This window comes from Maniola jurtina, chromosome 21 (assembly GCF_905333055.1).
Source record: "Maniola jurtina chromosome 21, ilManJurt1.1, whole genome shotgun sequence".
Lineage (NCBI taxonomy): Eukaryota > Metazoa > Arthropoda > Insecta > Lepidoptera > Nymphalidae > Maniola > Maniola jurtina.
Genome location: NC_060049.1, coordinates 875,544 through 891,612, shown reverse-complemented (window position 1 = coordinate 891,612; position 16,069 = coordinate 875,544). Strand labels below are relative to the sequence as shown.

General features: G+C 36.3%; 1 protein-coding gene across 1 annotated transcript in view; it reads left to right on the top strand.

Annotated features, from left to right (window-relative positions):
* LOC123876114 overlaps positions 1-16,069 on the top strand; it is a 243,757-nt gene that overhangs the window by 158,887 nt on the left and 68,801 nt on the right. Inside the window, exon 2 of the mRNA XM_045922257.1 lies at positions 3,879-3,922. The gene's annotated coding sequence lies outside the window, so the exon portion shown is untranslated. The remainder of the gene's footprint in view (positions 1-3,878; positions 3,923-16,069) is intronic.

Sequence of the window (16,069 nt, the reverse complement as noted above, 5' to 3'; positions counted from 1 at the left end):
CATAACGTCATGTCAGTACCGTGAACGGTACCATGCACGGGTCACGTGACCAAGTGAGCCCGGTCATAGAAAACTTACCTTAGAAATTTAGAAGTCTTACTCCACAAAGACGTTCAAATAAATAGCGACTCATACTAAATACGGTGTAATCAGCTAGCACAAAGCTGCGAGCTAAAATGTAATAAACTACAGGATGCCCGCGGCTTCACCCGCGTGGATTTCGGTTTTTTTTAAATCCCATAGGAACTCTTTGATTTTCCGGGATAAAAAGTAGCCTATGTCCTTCCCCGGGATATATCTCAAGTCTACCTTTCATTGAAATCGGTTCAGTGAGTAGCTGACAGACAGACAGACACACTTTCGCATTTATAATATTAGTATGGATGAATCTTTCATGTAATATCTTATCTCGTAACTCTCTGTCTCATAGAAGAAAATTTTCATGAGTATAAATGTTTAAAATATACCAAGCTACTAGCACTATAATATTTCAGCGTTTATTAAGACGGTCGTAGTCGGGTTTTAGTTTTCAAAATATTGTTATCGCAAGACCCGGGAGACGCGTCGTAGGTATATTTCTCGGGTCACGGAACCTAGTGCCCGGTCTGCCGCTATACAAATTGCTTTGATAAAAGCTTTCATTAAACGTGGTGGCTGATAAAACGATAATAATCCCCGGAAGATCCTCGCCCGACTGCGGAATCACTTATAAATCCACTTTATAGGGTTCCGTGACGAAATACTAATCAGAAAAAAAAATCAGCTTTTCTTTTTCATCAATACGAGTAGGTATAACGTAATAATTTGCAAGTTACAACTTTTGGAAGTGTCTAATCTGAAAACTATATTTGAATATAATATGAGAAAAACGATTGGATACAATTTCTTAATTTCCAAATTCCAAAGACTTTTCGGAAAAACTTTTTTGAAATTATTTTTAGCATCGATTTTTAAATATACCTACTTACTAGGTCAAATTGAGTTATTTAAGTTGAAAACACTTAAACAAAAATTTATTATTATTATTAAACTATCTGTTATAGAGTGTACACTGTACAGGTAAAGCCCTTTCATAAATGATAGCCCACTTGGCATAGTTATCTTACTTTGAAAATTGAAAATACTAATTATTTGTTAATGAACACATTTTTTGTGACGTAACCACAAATTCACTGTTTTCGGATTTTTTCCTTTACTTGTGCTATAAAGACCTACCTACCTGCCATGATTCTAGGTCATCGGGAAATACCCTTTAGGTTTTCATGACAGACACGACAGACAGATAGACAACAAAGTGGTCCTATAATATGGGTGGCGATTTTCCTTTTGAGGTACGGAACTCCAAAAACGCACTATAGATCCTAACTTTACAGTTCTGTATCTTTGGGTTCTTTCCATAGAAAACACTTGAACAAATAGTCCAATTACTTACTCCCAGATTATAAGTTCAATTAACCGCGCTACAATCCAAAGTATCACTCATACCTTTCCCATTTTCTTCGCGATGACATTCTTATTGCCGTGACATACATAAACTTTATATCAGCCCCGTAATCCGAAACTAATGTGGCCGCATAATCTATTTTCCATCCCTTTCCCACTTTCACCTCAAGCCCATAGATGGATAAGGAGGTGTAATACAAGCAACACGATCTTATATGATCTCATATGACGGGCGAACATGATCCCATTAATAAATCTACGGCAGCAAAGGAACATCTTTCGGAAATACAATAGATTTACAGCCTTGTTATTATCGAAATAGGGTTTATTTTTCTCTGTTCGAAAGTCGTCTAATGAATATCACGTTCCCTTACAAGTTTTTTTGCGGTTCGATAAAAGATGTTTGCACGGGATACACGGTTTGGGAGAGATCGTTATGTTTGGGATAATTTTCTACTTGTATCCCTTAATGTTGTTAAAAAGATTTCTTTTTATGTTAGCGAGTAATTCTGACCTCTTCGGTGAAACATTTTATGAGGCTGGACCAAAGACCTATGTATTATGCACTAGATTGGCCATTTCAAACAAAAAAAAAACCGGCCAAGTGGCTGAGGGTTCCGTACTTGGGTATTTTTCCAACATTATGCACGATAAATCAAAAACTTTTATACATAAAAATAAATAAAAATCTGTTTTAGAATGTACAAGTAAAGCCCTTTCATATGATACCCCACTTGGTATACTTATCTTACTTTGAAAATTGAAACACGTCTTAATTTTTTTTTTAAATGATGTAACCACAAATTCGTGGTTTTCAGGTTTATTCCTGAATTTGTGCTATAAGACCTACCTTCCTGCCAAACATGATTCTAGGTCAACGGGAAGTACCCTATAGGTTTCTTGACAGACAGACAGACAACAAAGTGATCCTATAAGGGTTCCGTTTTTCCTTTTGAGGTACGGAACCCTAAAAATTCGAAGTCTTGCATGTTCCTCCGATAAGTTTTGCGGTCCATGCCCGGAATCGAGCCCCGGACCATAAGTCTCAACCACTAAGCTATCACTGCTTTTCCAATAAAACCAAAAAGTTTCTTTCCCTTGAGTTTCTTCGCAAAACACGTAAAGTAGGTATTGATATCACTCGCCGCGAGTTTCGCAGACAGTAACTTAACGCTTGAAACCGTTACCTTTAAGCCGATTTCCCATCGATTGTGTTACCTGTACCTCCATAAGCCCCCGAGGGGCAATATACACGAAAATAAACTTGATTTCCAAACTTAAAACAATATTATACCCATTCTTATATTATAAATGGTCGGCAACGCATCGGCGGTACCTCTGGTGCTGCAAATGTTCATGGGCGGCGGTAATCACTTAACATCAGGTGACCCGCCTACTCGTTTGCTCGCTTAATTTATTTAAAAAAAAACCAAGATAACCCTAAGTCCTTACTAATCTAAGAGGTATGGGTTTAATGAAAACTGCCATACCCCTTCCAGGTTAGCCCGCTTCGATCTTAGACTGCATCGTCACTTACCACCAGGTGAGATTGCAGTCAAGGTCTAGCTTGTATCCGAATACAAAACAAATATCTCATCTGGAAGTGCCATAACAAACCCCACCGTGAGAATGCGAACGTGTTAATGGCAATAAACAAGATGGAGCCACGCCATTGACGAATAAATAATTAATGCCACGGCATGCGTGCCCCCATGTCATTATGGGACCTCGCCCTTTCATTACGGTGAGCTGGCGTGGTGGAGACCTACAAAGCGGGCTTCCATTTCAATAAATTGTATGGTGTACCTACCAATCGAACGACTGATTGAACTTGCGATGGGCGATTGTTGCAAGAAAAACAATCGGACGTATCGAACAATTAAACGATCGACTGTCGACTAAAACAGTCGAATAAAAATCGACAATCGATTGTTCGATTCATTCGATTGTTTTTCAAAATCTATTCGTTCCGAATGCGGACCGCACGGTCTGGAACAAATAAATCGAAAATATCAATCAATTACGGAAATGACTGACGCGATTGAATTACTCGCGCTAAGTTACAACTGAGCAATCTAAAATAATCGAGTTCTATATAATATAGTTTTTCGATTGTTCAATGATTATTCGATTGTTATCGAATATGTGTTTGGAGCCAGGATACGCATTAGTTAAGTTGTTACCTACTTGTTTACTGGCAGATCATAGTGGCAAATAAGCTTTGAGTAGTAGTAGTATATTGAGTATAGAGTAATGTCTAATATGATCTGCACGCCACTGGCTGTGGCATCGGGGCTCGGACATAGGTATTAGCTGTTCCTTGAACGTATCTACAAAATTTCATTGAGTTTGATTGGTTAGTATTCAAATGATATCCACCGAATCTCTCTTGGTATGTCAGTTTTGAAAGTTAACCTCCTATTTCTTATTTTCAGATGAGAAAACAACTGCAGTTCGAAGTTTCGGCATAATAATTGAGGTAAGTTGTAGAATTGCATTCCAATCCGATCCAGTCTGTAGGTATGAGTCCACTGCTGGCTTGCCACCACCTCCTTCAGGTCAATGGGATGGAGAACTCCAGAACGCGTCTGTCCCATCCATCGGTCAGTCGGCCGTCTGTTCTGCGACAGAGATGACCTGCCCATTGCCACTTTGATTGTATTATAAAATTACTAGAGGATACCCGCGATTTCGTCCGCGTGGATTTAAGTTTTTAAAGATCCCGTGGGAACTCTTTGATTTTTCGGGATATAAAGTTGCCTATGTCAATTACAGGGACGCAAGCTATTTCGGTACCAAATTTCATACAAATCGGTTAAACAGATGGACCTTTAAGAATCCCGTAGGAACTCTTAGATTTTCCGGGATAAAAAGTAGCCCCAGGATGTAAGCTAACTCTGTACCAAATTCCATCAAAATTGGTTAAACTACTGAACCGTGAAAAGCTTGCAGCCAGACAGACAGACAAACAGACACACTTTCGCATTTATAATTTTAATGTGGATTATGAGTTTATCATAATTTAAGTACAAGTATCATAAAAATGTCTGAACATTCCATTTAGATTTAAGATTCACTTTACGTATCCACGTCCATTCATCAAAAACTGAACTGAGTTGTTTTTAAGTAGAATTAGGTCCAAGCTACAGGATACTGGATCCCTACATGGATTGGTAGTTTCGATACTAGTTAGTTTTCGAAAAATAAGTGAGAATTGATTGGTTACATAATTCCTGGATTGTGCTGTGAGTGGATGTCAAAAAAGTAAAGTTGGCCAATCAAAAAAGTGATTCGAACAAACTTTACTTTTTTCACAGCACAAGAACGAAAACAATTTTCACTTGAGTATTTTATTTAGGAACATTGATAGGTAAAGTCAAGCCTACATATTAATTCTTCACTATCGAAAGCAGACTGCCATGGACCCCTGATTACGAATCGTGAACCCCCATTTTTTTGTCGCACCAACGTAGACCCCCGTCGAATCTCCCGTGGACCCCTGGGGTCCATCTGGATTTTGGGAACTAACGATCTAAAGTGTGTCACTTGCACCCCACTGTACCCCATTAACCATAGCGTTAACGGCGCAAGGCAGAGACTAATTATAACCGAAGTGATTAACTCGCCGGCACCTTAAATAGCTGCCTCTGCTTATTATTTATTCACCCTAAGAGGTCTTAATTTAAGGAGTGACTACAGCTATCCCTCTTGGGCTCTATTTATGATGAGGTAAAAATGTACCAAGTAACCTTCGACTTTCTTGCTAATCCAGTTCATTAAAAAACCGGCAAAGTGCGAGTCAGACTCGCGCACCGAGGGTTCCGTACCCGGGTATTTTTCCAACATTTTGCATGATAAATCGATAACATATAAATATAATGTGTGTATAAAAATAAATAAAAATCTGTTCTAGCCCTTTCATATGATACCCCACTTGGTATAGTTAGTTATCTTGTTTGAAAATTGAAAATACTTATCAATTATCATATTATTTGTTTATGAACACATTTTAATATTTTTTTGTGATGTAACCAAAAATTCACGGTTTTGGGATTTTTCCTTTTACTTGTGCTATAAGACCTACCTATCTACCAAATTTTATGATTCTAGGTCAACGAAAAGTACCCTATAGGTTTTCTAGACACGACAGACAGACAGACAATAAAGTGATCCTAAAAAGGTTCCGTTTTTCCTTTTGAGGTAGGGATCCATAAAAATAATTAAAAAGTCTTATTTCTTGAACTATGGTACGGAACCTTTCGTATTCAAGCCCGACTCGACCTTTACTGTTTTTCATGCTAAAGATAAATAACCCTTTATATTATATCTAAGGTAATTCGATTCGTTACTTACCGATTTCTTTATCGATATTATTTCCGATTATCCGATATTCTGATTCCGATATTATCGATATTATTTCCGGTAAAGCTGAATCGGTAAATCAGCGTAGCTCTTTCAGTGAAGTGCTTTGTGAGACAATGTCTCAAAGCGAATATTCTTACACATTTATTGCACTATGACACAATTTTATTACTTACTATAAAGAAAATCTAGCCAAGGAAAATCAGACGTTGCAGACCAAAGACTTCAATTTTTTTTTTTCACAAAATTCTCAATCTCTATACACTGGTCAAGTGCGAGTCAGACTCGCACACGATGGGTTCCGTACCACCGTACAAGATATTATGTAAACACTAAGTATGTGCTTGCCAATTTATTTGTGCGTAACGGCTATTTTTAACCCCCGAGTTAAAAAGAGGGGTGTTATAAGTTTGACGTGTGTATCTGTGTATCTGTCTGTGGCATCGTAGCTCTTATACTAATGAACCGATTTTAATTTACTTTTTTTTGAAAGGTGGCTTGATCGAGAGTGTTCTTAGCTATAATCCAAGAAAATCGGTTCAGCTGTTTGAAAGTTATCAGCTCTTTTCTAGTTACTGTAACCTTCACTTGTCGGGGGTGTTATAAATTTTTAATTTACACTTGTGATCATCTTGATTTTTTAGTATTTGTCGTTATAGCGACAAGAGAAATACAAGATGTACTCATAAGTCTAATTGAATAAAAATATTTTGAATTTTGAATACCTTTTTTCCTTTTGAGCTACGGAACCCTAAAAATGATTGCAGCGATGATGTATATCTGTTGTCTGCGCGTCCTCACGGCGATAATAGACTGGAAGGCGAAGAAGTGCTCAAGAGGCGCACTTAACAGGGCTCTCTCCGTCACTCGTTTCATACAATCGTAGTTCCAATTTCATTTGAATATTAAGCAACCAAAGTCCATGAAATTTTGCAGACATATTCTAGAAACTAATATCTGTGTCTGTGGTTTTCCAGATTTCTGTTAAAATATTCGGTTTCAAAGTTACGCGGTCTTAAAAATTTTCATACAAATCTTTGAGCCCCTGTAATTTTAAAACTACATATTTTTAGAAAAATCTAAAACACCACAGACACAGATATTAGTTTCTAGAATATGTCTGCAAAATTTCATGGACTTTGGTTGCTTAATATTCAAATGAAATTGGAACTACGATTGTATGAAGCGAGTGACGGAGAGAGCCCTGTTAAGAGCCGGAACTTGACAACGTGAAAGAATGAAAGAATATTTTAACGCCAGTCTCTTGTACTATATTTAATCGTTAATCGATGGAGAGGATATTATTTGATTGCTAGCAGTCTGTTACTAGCATAATATGCGCGGCTTTATCTTAGGTTTGAAATTTCAAAGTGAAATCATTTGAGTTTTCATATGATTGACATTTTACAAACAATAATAATTTTGTTTATAACCCCCGACCCAAAAAGAGGGGTGTTATAAGTTTGACGTGTGTATCTGTGTATCTCTGTATCTTTTTATCTGTGTATCTATCTGTGGCATCGTAGCTCCTAAACTAATGAGCCGAAATTAATTTAGTTTTTTTTTGTTTGAAAGGTGGCTTGATCGAGAGTGTTCTTAGCTATAATCCAAAAAAATCGGTTCAGCCGATTGAAAATTATCAGCTCTTTTCTAGTTACTGTAACCTTCACTTGTCGGGGGTATTATAAATTTTTTAACTAAGAAACCTGCCTGACTATGGTTAAATTCAGTATAAACAATAAATAATACTAGAGCTAAAGAAAGAACATTTTGCAAACTTATTTATTTCATTCGAAACAAAGGCAAACCACATTATCATTCGCTTCGCTTTACGAATGTTTGATACTATGAACTTTTATGAAATACGTTTTCGAGATTCCGAAGTTTTCTTCCTTAATTGTCGTCAGAGAAGTTTCTTTCTTTCAAATAGATCGTGAAACAAAAGCCTCTTTTTTAAGGTCGGTTAAAATATCACAAAAGACGTTAAAACCAATAGAAATTCAGGTCATAGTTCGCCCTCTAATTCATAAGCTTTGGAGGTCGAATTAGTTCAATGAACAAAAGGAACCTTTGAACCTTAAGCTTTCAGCGTGGTTCATTATAGAATTAAGCTGATCGCACATCTGTAAACTCCGCACGAGTCGCACATAATAAATAGAATGGCTGTAGCAGACATGCTTTGTCAATGTAGAAGATTCGTAATGTTATTAATCATAATAATATTACAATCGGTTGTTTAAATTAATTATTTACAATGTATTCTAGCATCATTGCACAGTTAGTAAAAAATTAGATCTACATTTTTGTATCTATGGTTGGTCACCGCTTTCTCTTTCAGCCCTTTCGGCTTAGCTTCCGCCATTTTTAACATCAAGATTTAACCATAAGAAACAAGATAATTTGTTCCGATAAATTAAGATTATAATCAGTGGAAAAAGTGGAAAATAAAAACTAACTTTCGAAGTAAACCAGTGTATTAATCACGGGGTATCTTTAAAACAAGAATGATACTTTCAGATTTACGCGTCCCATCTTAGGTCACATCATCACTTTCCATCAACTATGATTGTGGACATATAATAGGACAATATAGGACAACCAACTCTTGGTCATGAGATGCAATGTTTGGCACAATTTAAGGAATAAAAGTTTTTCTTATTCATGAGATATGGAATCCAGTGGTAGAATTATGCAAACCAGGACAGCATCGTACGACATTTAAAGTTAATGTGTGACCAGTTTTATACAAATAGAGTCTTAATAAATCACGCTGCTTTATTACATTTTTTGCTATCGCCTTTTCACTATGTGAAATATGTTGATATATGGAACGAACCCCATAAAGTTAATCTATAATGCATGTAAAGATCATTAATAATATTATTATAATGGTTGTGGTGTCCTAATTACCGTTAGGCCATTAAACCTTCATTCGACGTTATTTTTCTAATAGTAGGTACGTAGCTTTTTTCTTTGAATTGCTAAAACATGCCAAAAAACCGGCCAAGTGCGAGTCAGACTCGCAAACCTAGGATTCCGTACTACATTTGTATTTTTTTGACATTTTGGACGATAAATAAAAACTGTTTTTTTTTGGTGATGTAACCACAAAATCACGATTTTCGGATTTTCCTCTTATGAGTGTGCTGTAAGACCTACGTATCTGCCTGAGTCTAGGTCAACGGGAAGTACCTGCCCTATAGGTTTCTTGACAGATACGACAGACAGACAGATAACGAAGTGATCCTATAAGGGTTCCTTTTTTCTTTTTAACCCCCGACACAAAAAGAGGGGTGTTATAAGTTTTTGAGGTACGAAACCGTAAAAAGTGCTTAAAATATGATGTAGCATTTTCGACGGTGTTTTTTTTTTGTTTAATTCACCACGCTGGTCAGTTGCAAACTCACATTTAGTAGTAGTATCTAGTAGTATAAATGTTTATTGCAACAAAACTCAGCAGGTACATAATATCTAAAAATACAAACAAAAAGCAAAACAATTGTGCTAGGGTGCAAAGGCCTTATCATTAAAGTTTATCCTTAAACTTAGATGTGTTAATCGATTACCAGCCAGACATAGTGTATATTTATTGCCAAATTAAGATCCATTTGAAATATAGCAAGGTATTAAGATCATTGATCATAAGTCTGGAGCTTTTATGAGCCCAAATGCTCGCGTGTGCTCACGGGTGACATTTGAAATATGATAGTTTTTCCTTGGCATATATACGGAATGTACTTTTATTGGCCAATATTTTCACGTGGAGATATTAGGAGAAACCGATATATTTTTGGCTAATTTGAGACTGTTTTTAGGGTTCCGTGAGGGAAACCATGACAAAAAGTTACCAAAATTACTAATTCTTTAGTCCTATTATTAATTAATATTACAAACGCGAAAGTTTGTATGTATGGATTGATGTATGGATGTTTGTTACTCTTTTATGCAAAAAGACTACTGGACGGATTTGGCTGAAATTTCGAATGGATATAGATAATACCCTGGATTGACACGTAGGCTACTTTTATCCCGGAAAATTAATGAGTGGCAAGAGAGCATGTAGACGATATTTCAGTAATAAAACGAGAATGGGCCGCCTGAGTAACTCTTGCGGAAAAACAATTTCGCGGTTCGGATTAAAGCGCGCCGCAATTTCTGCCCGTGTTTACTCATAATCATCACAACTCATCGCCACGGCCCACTTCTAAAAACGGGTCTCCGCTCTGAATGAAATGGGCTAAGGTCATAGTCTACCACGTTGGCCAAGTGCGGATTGGCAGACCAATCTCTCAGGCATGCAGGTTTCTTCGTGAGGTTTTCTTCACCGTCAAAACAAGTTTTTATTAAAATATTTTTTTTATTAAAACCGAAAAAGAGCCAGAAGTCTTAACCACTGGGCTATCACCACTTCTTTAGTAAAAATAAAATCATGGAAATGCATGTGGACAATATTCCAGTAATAAAGCGGAATAAAACGAGAGTGGCCGCCTGTGTAACTCTTGCGGGGAAACAATTTCGCGGCTCGGATTAAAGCGCGCCGCAATTTCTGCCCGTGTTTACTTTACCGTGTGTATGAATTAAATATAAGATTACTTTTCAATTTCGTATATTCGTGCGACGACGTCCCGTCCAGTGGACATAATCTCTCATCATCATTATTATTATCAAACTACAGACGTCCACTGCTGGACAAGAAACTCACATCCCAACGTTGGAATAGCCAACGTAGCACAGTTTTTCCGTTTGGTGATACAAGTAATTATATGTATAGACTAAAGAAAAGTTCAAAGTAGGGTATAGTTACTAGATAACCAGTGTAAATTAAAAATTTATAACACCCCCGACAAGTAAAGGTTACAGTAACTAGAAAAGAGCTGATAACTTTCAAACGGCTGAACCGATTTTCTTAGATTATAGCTAAGAACACTCTCGATTAAGCCACCTTCCAAACAAAAACAAAACTAAATTAAAATCGGTTCATTAGTTTAGGAGCTACGATGCCACAGACAGATACACAGATACACACGTCAAACTTATAACACCCCTCTTTTTGGGTCGGGGGTTAAAAACATTCGATAATGGACTGGGATAGCCAACGTACGAGTAGCACAACTTTTCCGTTTGATGATACAGGAAATTATATGTATAGACTAAAGGAAAGTTCAAAATAGGCTATGGTTACTAGATAAACATGGCGTATCATAATATTATTATGAAAGTGCTTTATTTACCCATTGTAATAGTTTTGCAGTCCCAAATACAAGGGATTCGTTTGTGAAACGGCCGATTAATTTATACAAATAACTTTAGTATATTACACATACTTATATTATTATTAATTACATATTATATTAATACGTCTTTATAGGCCTAGCCGGTTTTTTTTTTGCACGACTACGCAAAAAAAGGGGTTTAATGCTTTTACAATTCATGTACCTATGTGAGGTATTCCACCATTATTTCTAAATGCCTCGTTAGATTCTTACATTATCCCGAGTGTAACTGGCTATAAGTTTAAAAAAAAAGATGTAAATAATAATTTACTAAATCACATCATAGATGGCGCTGTCTATGATTAGCTTGCAATGCTGTACAGCTGTGGGAGCTAATTTTTTTTATTTTACTTGCTTGAGATTTCTTCAAAATATAAAAAATAGTCAATAGTTTTTATATTTTGATATTTTGGGATATTTCAATGAAATGTCAAAGTACACAAAGTTTAGTTTAGTTAGTTAGCAAAAAAACTCGTCTCACTTCATTCAGTTCGTTTCCTTAAAATTACCGATACTTTTCGTTTTCTTATTCGGAGAAGAAAAGATAAAATGATCGACTGACGCCTTTTATTGTGTAAATATTTTTAACATTAGAAATATTTCCAGGAAATGTTTATCCCGGGTTCTCTGTGACCTTCCAATCCGCTAGCGATCCGAGATTCAAAGGCATTTTAATACTTTTGTGCTCGCGACTATAAAAGAACATGAATTGAATCTTGGATATGGATCCTTGTAAGGTTATATTTTGTATTCTTGAATATTTTCAAATCTTATTTTATGGAATCTGGGCCCATAAATTCACTAGCTTATGGTCGCAACTTCGCTTCGTCTGCGTGGACTCTACCAAACCCCTATTTTTTTTAATTTAGATACAAGTTAGCCCTTGACCGCAATATCACCTGGTGGTAAGTGATGATGCAGTCTAAGATGGAATCGGGCTAACCTGGAAGGGATATTTAAGATCTCCCGTCCCCGGGGTGTAAGCTAACTCTGCACCAAATCACATCAAAATCGGTTAAACTGTTTGGCTGTGAAAAACTAGCAGACAGACAGACACACTTTCGTATTTACATATAATATTAAGTATGGATTACATAATATCTATTAAGCTTTTTCATGAATACTTTCTATCCAAAGCTAAGGGTCACTGGTAGAGATCTCTTATAGAGAGAGATAAGTGCTTCCTCTAAACGTCTTTCCTAACCTAAGAAGAATGTCCTCCTTTCTGAAAAGTCGGTTAAAGTTTCAGCGAAGCGATTGTCGTCGCGAACGATTGAAGCGATAATTTCTCGAAAGCGCTCATCCTACCAGCGACGCGAAAATTATGTAAACAATAACTCAGTGAGTGCTTTTTACAAGCATACGACACGATTCACTTTATAAACCATTCTCATGGCTTTTTCATGGACCAAGCGTTGCAAACACCTTAATATTTTTGTACCATAGTCTCTTCTCTACCTATAAAAAGGAAAACAGATTTCAGTTTACTTATAATAGTTCAAGTTTAACCGTCATTACATAATGTTATACTCGTTCTGAAAGTGTTTGTCTATTTTCTTATTGGAATATCACGGAAGAGTGTCATGGTATCGTGTCGTAGTATGTAAAACTCGTCCATTGTGGTGGAAAAATAAATTACATCGCGTATTCTAGCTGAAACTGAGATAGACAAGGTCTGTGGAGATTAATTTTTAAATAAGCGACGTGATAAATTGATGTCGCTAGGTTTATCCACCCGTTGCGTGAAGACTAAACACGAGAGACGTATCGTTTTTATCCAGCGATATAAATATTCCACTAGATGGGGCGCTTCATAGTAACAAGATGTTCCAATCACCCCCGACAAGTGAATGTTACAGTAACTAGAAAAGAGCTGATAACTTTTAAACGGCTGAACCGATTTTCTTGAATCATAGCTAAAAACACTCTCGATCAAGCCACCTTTCAAACAAAAAAAACTAAATTAAAATCGGTTCATTAGTTTAGGAGCTACGATGCCACAGACAGATACACAGATACACACGTCAAACTTATAACACCCCTCTTTTTGGGGCGGGGGTTAAATAAATAAATAAATAAATTAACTTTTATTTCAGGCTATTAGACCCATAATTGTGTTAGTATGACAAATAACTTAAACTATGTTAGTAGGTACTTATTTCTAGCTTAACAACTAATTCTATAACTAAAACTATAACTAAAAAGCCCGAGGGAGCCTCTTGGCGCCTATGTGCGCACCCCCCCAGCACCTGGACGACGTTTTGGACCTGGAAAAGACGTTTGGAATCACGCCTATTTTTGGCAAAAGAAAACATTTTTTTTAACAAACTAAAAACATTTTAAAATTTTATGAAGTAAAGTGTGACACGGAGTAGTTAATTTTTCAATTTTCCATTTTTTATACAGTTTATTTACGCACAAAGTTGCGTAAAAAAGAGATTATTCAAGGCCCATAATTTTTTATATGTACCTAGATCTAGAACAAAGAATAGAATAATAAACGCAATACGTTTGTATGGAGAGGGCGTAAGAAGTGTACACTTAACTATCACGGCTCTTTAGGGAAACAACTCAAATATTTTAAGGATTTATTATTTAAAGGAGTACCCACAATTTCAACTTATACTCTATCTATACTCTACTTATAGATCTAGAACAAAGCATAGAATAATAAACGCAATACGTTTGTATGGAGAGAACACCCTTCCGGCGTCAGTTTTCCCTTCCACCTATAATATGGGTACCTTCAAGTCAAGAGTGAATAGGCACCTTCTAGGCAAGCGCGCTCCATCTTAGGCTGCATCATCACTTGCTAGCAGGTCTGATTGCAGCCAAGCGCTAGTCTATACAATTTAAAAAAAAAAAAAGGCGCGTAAGAAGTGTACACTTAACTATCACGGCTCTTTAGGGAAACAACTCAAATATTTTAAGGATTTATTATTTAAAGGAGTACCCACAATTTCAACTTATACTCTATCTATACTCTACTTATATATAGATCTAAAACAAAGCATAGAATAATAAACGCAATACGTTTATATGGAGAGGGCGTAAGAAGTGTACACTTAACTATCACGGCTCTCTCGGGAAACGAATCAAATATTTTAAGGAGTATCCACGATTTCGACTTATTTTCTATCTATACTCTACGTTTGTAAAAATCTAGGTCTGAACCATCTCTAAACCTAGTTCATGCACTAAACTCGAGTCACTCTTGTATGCCGATATGCAAATAGCGTGCTCTAGACGATCTCGGAGCTTGTTACTTTGTGTTGGCTGAGTGTGTAAAAGTTGCTTACCGGGAGGAATTTAATGCGGAGCTTTAAGAAATTGAAAATTTCCTTGCAGTAACAGCCACCTTTCAAACAAAAAAAAACAAAATTAAAATCGGTTCATTAGTTTAGGAGCTACGATGCCACAGACAGATACACACGTCAAACTTATAACACCCCTTTATTTGGGTCGGGGGTTTAAAATCTAGGTCTGAACCATCTCTAAACCTAGTTCATGCACTAAAGTCGAGTCACTCTTGTATGCCGATATGTAAATAGCGTGCTTTAGACGATCTCGGAGCTTGTTACTTTGTGTTGGCTGAGTGTATAAAAGTTGCTTACTGGGAAGAATTTAATGCGGAGCTTTAAGAAATTGAAAATTTGCAGTAACTCCGTAGGTACTGTGATATTTATATTGTTTTAAACGGGTTTTTTTTTTATTCCATAACAGTCTAAATAACCTGACACAACTAAATTTTAGAGTATTTACATCTTCTTACTAATGTAAAATTCAGTTGTTTAAAACCCCGACCCAAAAAGAGGTTATATGACGTGTGTATCTGTGTATCTGTCTGTGGCATCGTAGCTCCTAAACTAATGAACCGATTTTAGTTTAGTTTCTTTTGTTTGAAAGGTGGCTTGATAGAGAGTGTTCTTAGCTACAATCCAAGAAAATCTGTTCAGCCGTTTGAAAGTTATCAGCTCTTTTCTAGTTACTGTAACCTTCACTTGTCGAGAGTGTTATAAATTTTTAATTTACACTTGTAGAGTATTTGCATCCTCTTCTTACTAATCTAACATTGCTGTCCAACCTTGTAACTTTAGCTGTCAAGTCCGAGCCTATTGTTTTAATTTGTAGCGTGCACTAAAATGTAGAGGCTTTTGATGTAATTCATGTTCCGTCCTTTTTTAGCAATATTAAAAAGAAAAAGATGCAAATGCTCTAAATTTAGTTACAAAGACAACAGAATCGGCGCCAATACATAATAAATACTGATTTTCTAGAGGGTGTTAACCCTCTAGTTAATAGGTATTTATTATAGTAGCACGTTAGTACGTTATGTAGTACATAGTAGTATAGTATAAGTAGTGTTACTTTGTGTTGGCTGAGTATATAAAACTTGTTTACCGGAAGAATTTAATGCGGAGCTCTAAGAAATTGAAAATTTCCTAGCGGTAACTACGTACTGTGATATTTTAAACGAATTTCAAAACGTTGGGGTGATCGTAATTGGTTTTTAAACTTTTGGATTTCACTTTGCTGTGCTATCCGCGTTTATAAAAGGAGTGAATTGATTCTGAATTCAATACGTCGATAGATAGATAGATAGAACACTTTATTGCACACAAAAACACATGTAAAGGAACATAACAAAGAAGAAAACAGAAAAAACAATTGTGTGCAAAGGCGGCCTTATTGCTTAGAGCAATCTCTACCAGGCAACCTTTGTTGAAAGGAAAAGCTAGTGTTGGATAGTAGGTAGGTATTCTTTAGTAATAGGACTAAACTTTGATCACACTAATATTATAAAGGCGAAAGTTTGTATGTGTGTGTGTGTGTGTGTGTGTGTGTGTATGTTTGTTACTCCTTCACGCGAAAACTACTGGACGGATTTGGCTGAAATTTGGAATGGAGATAGATAATATCCTGGATTAGCACATAGGCTACTTTTTATCCCGGAAAATCGAAGAGTTCCCACGGGATTTCGAAAAACCTAA